Source organism: Triticum dicoccoides, unplaced genomic scaffold (genome assembly GCF_002162155.2).
Source record: "Triticum dicoccoides isolate Atlit2015 ecotype Zavitan unplaced genomic scaffold, WEW_v2.0 scaffold188947, whole genome shotgun sequence".
In the NCBI taxonomy this organism is placed as follows: domain Eukaryota; kingdom Viridiplantae; phylum Streptophyta; class Magnoliopsida; order Poales; family Poaceae; genus Triticum; species Triticum dicoccoides.
This window is the reverse complement of record NW_021229395.1, coordinates 1-10463: the sequence shown is the minus strand read 5'-3', so window position 1 is coordinate 10463 and position 10463 is coordinate 1. Positions and strand designations below refer to the sequence as shown.

The 10463-nt window shown below is 44.2% G+C and overlaps 1 pseudogene; it reads right to left on the bottom strand.

Annotated features, from left to right (window-relative positions):
• Positions 1-1368: 1368 nt before the first annotated feature.
• LOC119344862 lies at positions 1369-4221 on the bottom strand (annotated as a pseudogene).
• Between the last annotated feature and the right edge of the window lie 6242 nt (positions 4222-10463).

The following is a 10463-nucleotide window of genomic DNA, read 5'->3' as shown; positions in this document are numbered from 1 at the left end:
GTGCTCGAACACTGATAAAAAGAAAATTTCACGCCCAATGATTCATGTGTCGTCGTCTTTGCCTCGTTCCAATTTTGTGCAGCCGCCCTGGATACGAAGCTGCTCAAAGAAAGTTGAATGAATGATTGATTGAGCACAATTTTAATTAAAATAAAAAAGGACAAAACATATACTGTAGTAGAAGATGTCGACACGAGGAGGAGACTTTTCCTCCTAATGGATGGATGGGATGATGAAGGTGAGGTCATTCATTCAACACCATACATACAAAAGTATATATCATCATATTGCTTTTGCTTCCTCCTTTTCTCAAATCAAATCAAATAAATAAATAAAAGGCACATCCTCTAACCAATTCATCCTCATCATAATTTTTCTCTTCTTCAATTCAATGACGAGCGAGACCTTTGCCTTTTATCTGCAAACTACCTTTCTCTCGCGCCCTCGTCCTCCTCCACCCTCTCTTTGTAGCCGTCGTATTAGCTTGTTGTCACTTTTGAGGCCATCAAGCCGGAAGGAGCGCTTCAACGCCTTGACCAAACAGTGCCTCTATGCCCGCCTCGACACACGCTACTCGTAATGCATCGTATGTACCATTTGACCTTGTCTCGCCAATCCTTCTTCGTGTTTCCTTCCTCCTCTTCCCCTTCTCTTGCACCACCCATCTGCCCACCGTGACGATTGTTTGTGTGTGTCCAATCATTTGCGTTAGGTTTGTCTTTGATGAAAGTTATTATGAAAAGTGACACGTGGAGTTCAATGTCACACTAGGCTATAGAACCCGCTAGCTAGCTAAGACTGTGTGGATATGTGTGTTTCTGATCTAACAACATGTCCTTTTGTCTGGACTTCCACTTTCTATGAATTTCCTTTCATATTTAGTTGCCCGTGTGTTTCTTCTACTTTTCCCCTGCAACATACTAATTATATTTGCAAACTATTGCAGGCTTTAACCTCTCTATGCAATTCGTTTCATTTTGTGCAATACCTTTATTTATATGAATACAAGTTGTTGAGAGCACTCTAAAGTGCAATCTAGCTACAATGCTAGAAACTAATGATATCCTATCACCACGAGTATATGTATAGTAGTCAAGACCCACAATGCCACAACACTTTCTACAGTATGTATATGCATATTGATCTATGTTGATTTCATGCTCTTGCAAACCATTTTTTTTTATGAACAAAAAGCTCAGAGTACCTCCAATTACATTTCGTGAAATCCTCTCACATAACGCCTTACATCTAATACAAAATTATGTTACATCTAAAACACAATTATGTAACGCCTTACATCTTCTAATTGAAGGAGTACCACAATTATACAAACAACTAATACGTGGCCTCCATCGGCACCATACCTTCTCACAGCAAGAGGCGTGTATGTTTTCCAATATCCTTAAACATATTAGGCCTCTCTCTTTTCGGCACATATGTCCACCCAACTATTACCTCCAGCACCGCACAACCCATCTTGCGAATAAGCACTTGATCGGAATATCCTAGAGTGAGGGCAAGGTGTTCACACGCGTCACCACCAACAAGGAAGAGCGCCAACTTCCGATCTAGCGAGATAGCTACCACGCTCCGAGTTAACGGGATGGACTCACCATCGCCGACTACCGTCGGACTGCCCGCTGATTCGTATAGAACGATTTGATCCTTGAAGTTTCCGGGAGTCGAAGCGGCTACTCTTGAGATATTACATGGGCCCTTCAAAACATTGATTGCAATGGTGGCTTCCACGGGTTCGTGAACCAGTGCACATAAAAACTCCACGTCACTCAGGAAACTATACACACTGACCGTCATGGTTTACTTGTATGTAGGGATGCAAACCCAATTGAATTCCGTTATGCCTTTACTGAAAACTCTATCTGCCCCTCCATCACACTTGATCTTTAAATCAGTCTCAAAATAAACGTTGTCTATTGGAACAAGCGCTCGACATGGATCTATCAAAGATAACATATCATCCTGCAAAAGGGTTCAGGGAAAGAAAACATGTCAAACACGCCTTACATTTCCAAGCAAAAACGGTGGAGTGATATAATAAGCAGCAATTAACAAGGCGAGGAACAAAGATCAAGGTACATACGGGAGAGCTGATGAGCTGGGGATCATCCCTTTCACGCCTAAACAGATAGACGCATCTGTAGTCGACATAGTCCCTCGCTATAACGGTTCCAAACACGCTGATCGGATAGCCAACATCCGATTCACGCGCCTTGACAGAAATGACATTGAGGCAATATCGTTGGATCGACTCGGGTGAAGGTAACTTGTGGAGCGGGGGACCACGTTGGAAGCTAGCTGCACATGAATAAATAAAAGCCATGATAACAAATCAAAACCAACATGTAACACATGCATACTCATATATTGATATTGTGTCGTGCAGTGAAGACCTAGAAGAAGAAGAAGAAGTTTGATGATGGTGACAAAAAATTGTGGTATCGACACTCACACTCTTTGTCGAAGTCGAAGAAGGCTAGGTTCTCAAAGTTGTGGTATCGACTACACTTGAAAGCATTGAGCTTGGGTTCGTATTGGGTGAAGTCTTGGCAACGGACTATGTTAAGAGCCGCCAACGCCTTCTCCACCAACTTGAGGTCATGATTGGCGTCGTCGAAGACGGGATAATATTTGAGAAGGCATATGCTTCGGAGCGCCTCTATCCTGGCCGCATGTATTCCTCGGGATAGACGAGGTCATGGCACGGTCAAAGCTCATCTTCAGGTTTTGCAGTTCATAACCACGTTGGTATATACAGGTTGTCCACTGTGATCAACCTACGAAGTGGTAGGCCACTGCTCCCCTGACCCTGCTACATGCTACCTAGACAAAAGACACCAGGAAGCGGACAAGGACAAGAAAACTCACAGAAAGTCATTGTGCGCATGCGCGTAAGAGTTCTCTCTCTTTATCTCTCATGTCCTTGCTAGCATTTGGGTTGTGTTGCAGAGAAAGAGGGACGCTGCAGATTGGACCGCTATTAGAGGGCTGGCAACTCCTTCGTTGAGAAAAAAGTGTGGGCTTTGAATGAGAGAGAACTTGGGGCTGAGAGAACAACTCGCTTTGAGAAACTGAAGGGATAGAACCTGTGAGAGGAGTGAGAGAGAGAAACAGTGTCATTCTGAACTTGCTTTTTTTTAACTTGAGTGTGAGAGTATGAGAGAAAGCCTTTTATTTTCGTAGGTAAAAGAGAGCTTGTGCAGCATATGAGAGGGTGAGAAAAGAGATAGCTTGCGTGAGAAAGATTGAGCATGCATGTGACAGAGCTTTGAAGGAGAGACATGCATGGACCTCATACAATAATGCTTTTTGTGCTGGGAGATGCTGGCACTGTGTGAAAAACAACAAAACCATACAAGTCTACTGCCGGCCACTATTCCTGGAGGAGGACCTACGAAGCAGACCTACAGAACTACTCCTGCTAATCGAGAGTTTAAGTGCCCACAGGTTCTCCTCGCATCTCGAGACACACAACAGTGGCGGATGGCCAAGATAGCAGGGCTCCGAAGCATATGCGTGAAAGATCCGCGTCCGTCGAAGACGCCCCTGATGTCGAGGATATGGCAGGTCTCGCGTGGCGACTTCCCCTTGATCTTGTCGGCGAGGGCCCGGCAGCTCAGGCCGAGGAGCCCTTGGACCTCGAGCTTCTCCGAAGCCTGCGATGTAACAGTAACTAGCACGATCAATATATATGCTTCAAAGCTCAAAAGTTGAATTGTCTCCAATAAAAAACTCAAAAGTTGAAGTAAAAAAAATATGGTGCAAGCAAGCACATGATTAGTTGCTGGTTATGTGGTTGTAGAAGAGATGGAGAGGAAACAAATTGATTAATGAATCACCAGGATGAGATCGTAGAGGGTGTCGAGGTCGACGCTGCCGATGAACCCCGCGTCCCAATCGCCGCCGAGGGCCCGGTCGTCGTCGGTGGCAATGGCGTGCCTCTTGCAGTAGTGCAGAACCTTGGGTAGGACGTCGGCTCGGATGGAGCGGAGCAAGATATGGGTGTACTTGGTCTCGTCGCCGTCGGCGGGGACGATGTAGTTGTCGCGGTCGAGCTCCATCCTACGACGTAAGAAGGTGGAACCACGAAATCCACGCCCTCCTGGCTCCGCAGCGCCACCATCTCCATCCTCGTCGTCGTCGTCGTCGTCTCTTCCGCCGCCATGGATTCCTTGGATTTGTTTCTGCCTGCAAATTAAGTGCAGGGCTGCCTACAAGTACAATAGATTGCATAGAGTACCTAGCTGGACGTGGACTCCTACAACTACAATTCAATTCCATCTCGGACAAGGCCTCCGCTGTCCGCTCCGAATCCAATTACAGTACGACCTAGCAAGTACTCCTTTTTTTTTCTTTTTTTTTCTTTTTTCTTTCAAAAAGGGGACTCCCCGGCCTCTACATCAGAACGATACATACGGCCACACTTTATTAAATCGAAAATGTTAACGCCCACACGTGTGGGCGTTAGCCAACTCGTCCACACGCCTTCATCACCATCCAGTAACTTCTGCACGAATCTTGGCACGAATTAGCTGATTTTTTATGCCACGTAGGACAACTCGCGTGTGTGGTGTGTGAGAGAGGTCACTCACACATCCGTTTTACCACACGGAGGGGCCGGTGTGTGGGCGTTTAGCAGTTCGCCCACACACCAGTTTTCAGTCACGCACAAGGGCTGGTGTGTGGGCGTTTGCCATCTCGCCCACACACCCGCCTCCTCTCCCGCACCCAAGTTGTCAGTTGCCATGCGTTTTGCAGTGTACATGGGAACTGCCCTAGTATGATTGCAAGCAGATGGCAACTCTTTTTTTTTACCCGAACATGTCAGTTGCCATATGTTTTGCATGGTACATGACAAACTGCCCTAGCATGCACGTAAGCAGATGACAACTCTTTTTTTTAAATGGCAACTACCCGTGCTTGTGAGCACATGGCAACTCTCTCTTTTACCCGAAAATGTCTTTGCCATGCCTTTTTTTGTAGCGCTACATGGCAACTGCCTAGTGTTAGTAGGTGGCAACTCCTAAAGTTTTGAAATCATGGCAACTGCAGTAGACCAGACCACACATGGCAACAGCTGTAGTTGTCCAAAAAATGGCAATCTGGAACTTTGACCTGAGATGGCAACTGCAGTTGAGCAAACATGGCAACTGTAGTTGTCCGACATGGCATCCATAGTTCAGCGACATGGCAACTGCACTTAAACGAACATGGACGAGGGTCCGACCCGTGGCAACTGCGGGGCGCACGGTAAAGTGTCACGTGGGGCGTGCGGGACCACGAGGTACGAGGCCTGACGTACCGCGCGTGTGGGCGTTATCTATTTCGCCCACACGCACGCGTGTAAGAGGGGCCGGGAGGGAAAAAAGAGGCGTGTGGGCGCTAATTATTTTGCCCACACACAGACGTGTGGGCTGGTCCTCTTAGGCACCACAGAGAACGTGTGGGCAGATTTCTTAACGCCCATACGTGTGGCAGTTATCGGCGTCCTATTAAATAAACAAATAGTTCGACAAAGGTCTTAACGCCACGAAGAGGTAAAGAAAAGCTCATACAGAGCCTAAAACAAGTGATCAAAAGTGCCACAACCGGCCGACATAAACAAGGAAAGAAAACTAATTGCCTATCCTATTACATGACCGTCATCCAAATCGGTTGAATATATCCTGTGCTACCATCTCCCGCCGGATAGATCCAGTAACCAAACGCTCCCTGGCCTCCGTCGGAGTGGGTAGTGACCACATACGGATCAACTCAGTGGCTCGGAAGATAACCTGCAAAAAGTGAAAGTTTGTTGCTCTGTTAAAAACCATATCATTTCTGCAGTTCCATACTGCCCACAATAAAGCACATACTCCTACGCGAATATGTCACGCTGTATCGGCCTCTATCCCATTAAGCCACGTTCCAAATAATGTGTTGACGGAATTCGGAGGAGTAATATTAAAGGCTATGTGCACCGTCTGCCATAGCACTTTTGCTAGCGGGCAGTCAAGAAAGAGGTGTTTGATAATTTCATCCTGATCACAAAAGCTACATCTAGTAGATCCTGTCCAGTTGCGCTTTGTCAGATTGTCCTTGGTTAAAATGACTTGTTTATGTACAAACCACATAAACACTTTAATTTTCAGGGGAACTTTAACTTTCCAAACATGTTTGGAACTAGGAATGGAACTAGAGTTTATAACATCGAGATACATCGATTTAACTGTAAACTCCCCATTCGTAGTAAGCTTCCATCGCAACTGATCGGTCTGTTGAGACAGTTGGACCTCCATCAATCTACTCACTAAATGGAGCCAAACTTCACAACGGTTACTGATGACCCACAAGTATAGGGGATCTATCGTAGTCCTTTCGATAAGTAAGAATGTCAAACCCAACGAGGAGCAGAAGGAAATGATAAGCGGTTTCCAGCAAGGTATTCTCTGCAAGTACTGAAATAAGTGGTAACAGATAGTTTTGTGATAGGATAATTTGTAACGAGCAACAAGTAACAAAAGTAAATAAAGTGCAGCAAGGTGGCCCAATCCTTTTTGTAGCAAAGGACAAGTCTGGACAAACTCTTATATAGAGAAAAGCGCTCCCGAGGACACATGGGAATATCGTCAATCTAGTTTTCATCACGTTCATATGGTTCGCGTTCGGTACTTTGATAATTTGGTATGTGGGTGGACCGGTGCTTGGGTACTATCCTTACTTGGACAAGCATCCCACTTATGATTAACCTCTATTGCAAGCATCCGCAACTACAACAAAAGTATTAAGGTAAACCTAACCATAGCATGAAACATGTGGATCCAAATCAGCCCCTTACGAAGCAACACATAAACTAGGGTTTAAGCTTCTGTCACTCTAGCAACCCATCATCTACTTATTACTTCCCAATGCCTTCCTCTAGGCCCAAATAATGGTGAAGTGTTATGTAGTCGACGTTCACATAACACCACTAGAGGAGAGACAACATACATGTCATCAAAATATCGAACGAATATCGAACAAATACCAAACTCACATGACTACTAATAGCAAGACTTCTCCCATGTCCTCAGGAACAAACGTAACTACTCACAAAGCATATTCATGTTCATAATCAGAGGGGTGTTAATATGCATATAGGATCTGAACATATGATCTTCCGCCAAATAAACCAACTAGCATCAACTACAAGGAGTAATTAACACTACTAGCAACCTACTAGTACCAATCCCGGCCTTGAAGACAAGAATTGGATACAAGAGATGAACTAGGGTTTTGAGAGGAGATGGTGCTGATGAAGATGTTGATGGAGATTGCCCTCTCCCGATGAGAGGAGCGTTGGTGATGACGATGGCGATGATTTCCCCCTCCCGAAGGGAAGTTTCCCCGGCAGAACAGCTCCACCAGAGCCCTAGATTGGTTCTGCCAAGGTTCCGCCTCGTGACGGCGGAGTTTCGTCCGAGAAGATGGCTTCTTATTTTTTTCCCCATCGAAAGACTTCATATAGCAGAAGATGGCCACCGGAGGGCCACCAGGGGCCCCACGAGGTAGGGGGCGCGCCCAGGGGGGTAGGGCGCGCCCCCCACCGTCGTGGGCAGGGTGTGGCCCCCCTGGTGAACTTCTTCCGCTGAGTATTTTTTATATATTCTAAAAACGTCTTCCGTGAAGTTTCGGGACTTTTGGAGCTGTGCAGAATAGGTCTCTAATATTTGCTCCTTTCCCAGCCCAGAATCCTAGTTGCCGACATTCTCCCTCTTTATGTAAACCTTGTAAAATAAGAGAGAATAGGCATAAGTATTGTGACATAATGTGTAATAACAGCCCATAATGCAATAAATATCGATATAAAAGCATGATGCAAAATTGACGTATCAACTCCCCCAAGCTTAGACCTCGCTTGTCCTCAAGCGAAAGCCGAAATCGAAAAATATGTCCACATGTTTAGAGATAGAGGTGTCGATAAAAATAAAATACGGACATGATGGCATCATGATCATTCTTATAATTCTTGTCATATAATCTCTTATGCTAGAGTAATAATTCAATCACAATTTTAAATATGAATCGTAAACTTCATTGAAAACTAACAAACTATAATCTCAGTCATTGGAGCAATTGCAATTTATCATAACATAGGAAAGAGTCAATGTATAAGAGCTTTTCATCAAGTCCACATACTCAACTATCATATAGTCTTTCATAATTGCTGACACTCAAGCAATGCTGACACTCACTCAATACTTATGGGTATGGAGTTTTAATCGGACATAGAGAAAAGATAGGGGCTTATAGTTTTGCCTCCCAACGTTTTACCTCAAGGGTAATGTCAACAATAATAGTTCATGAAAACTCACATCCAATTAGCCATATATACCAGGATCATTCCAACATACTGTGCTTGCCAAAGGATAAAATGTAAAAAGGAAGGGTGAAGATCACCATGACTCTTATGCAAGGTAGGAGATAAAAGTAAAAGATAGGCCCTTCGTAGAGGGAAGCAGAGGTTGTCATGCGCTTTTATGGTTGGATGCACAAAATCTTAGTGCGAAAGAACGTCACTTTATATTGCCACTTGTGATATGGACCTTTATTATGCAGTCTGTTGCTTTTATTTCTTCCATATCACACGATCGTATAAAGCTTATTTTCTCCCACACTAATAAGTCATACATATTTAGAGAGCAATTTTTATTGCTTGCACCGATGACAACTTACTTGGAGGATCTTACTCAATCCATACGTAGGTATGATGGACTCTCATGACAAAACTGGTTTAAGGGTATTTGGAAGCACAAGTAGTATCTGTACTTGGTGCGATGAATTTGGCTAGCATGAGGGAGAAAGGCAAACTCAACATGTTGGAGGATCCAAGACAATATAATTTATCTCAGATGTAAGAAAACATAACCCATTACGTTGTCTTCCTTGTCCAACGTCAACTCTTTAGCATGTCATATTTTAATGAGTGCTCACAATCATAAAAGATGTCCAAGATAGTATATTTATATGTGAAGACCTCTCTTTCTTTATTACTTCCTATTAATTGCAATCATGACCAAAACTATGTTTGTCAACTCTCAACAACTTTTATTCATCATACTTTCTCTATGTGAGCTCATTACTCTCCATAAGATCCATATGATCTCTTTGTTTCCTTTTTTTATTTATTTCTCTTTTTTTTTATTCACTTAGGATCATGGCAAAATAATCAAGCCCTTGACTCAACACTAGTCTTTATTATATAGCTCACGGACTCGATTACATAGAGGGATCATAAAGCAATACTCAAAACTAGATCATGCCATAAACTTTATTCTACTAGATCAAGATAATATCAAAAGGATCAAACTAAGAAAAACGGTAAAGATAAAAGTGATGGTGATACGATACCGGGGCACTCCCCCAAGGTTGGCAGTTGCCAAGGGGAGTGCCCATACCCATGTGATTATGTTTCTCTTTTGGGGGATGGTGATGTGATGTTCTTGGCGATGATGCCCCTCAAGATATGATTCTCCTCCTCGAGCTTGTTGACTTGCTGCTTGAGGTCCATTATTTCCTTTCGGAGTTTTCCTGTAACAGCCAAAGCTCCCTGCACCCAAGGGTGCTGCATAGCTACGGGAGAACCAGTGACACTTTTTTTCATATTCTCATAAGAAAGAAATCTAACATTGGAAGGGATAACCGAGTTTGGAATAGCCGAGCTCTCCAGTTCTCCCATTGTGAATCCAGCTTGGAGGTGGGAAGTGACTTCTTGATCCTCTTCCATCGCATCTATCCTCTTCAAATCAGCCTCCATCTCTTCCTCCGTTGCTGGCCCAAGGAGGTCAACATGGTTGTTTGTCGCTGATCTCGGTGCCGGATGAGACACCCGGCTCTCCCCGACTGACTCTTGTGAAAACATCCTGCTCTAATCTGCAGCAGCAACAACTCGAAACACAAACAGAGGATAATTGCGTGATGCGGGAGTCAAAACCCCCGAGAGATTATATAATGAATTTTTACCGACCAAAATACATATCGTGCAAGAAAACGGAGTCCGGAAAGCGCACGAGGTGCCCACGAGGTAGGGGGGCGCGCCCTCCACCCTCGTGGAGCCCTCGTGTCATTCCCGGACTGCTTCTTATTTTTCTATTTTTCTAAATATTCCAAAACAGAGAAATATTGCCTTTAGAACTGTTTTGGAGTCGGTTTACTTACCGTACCACATACCTATTCCTTTTTGAAGTCTGAAACGTTCCGGAAAGTGTCCCTTATGTATTCCCCCGGGGTTACGGTTTCAATAACATTGGTTTCAACATTTATGGGATTACCTGAGATATAATGTTTGATTCTTTGACCGTTCACCACCTTTGGATTTGTGCCTTCGAAGTTGTTGATTTTTATGGCACCGGAACGATAGACCTCCTCGATAACGTAAGGACCTTCCCATTTAGAGAGAAGTTTTCCTGCAAAAAATCTTAAACGAG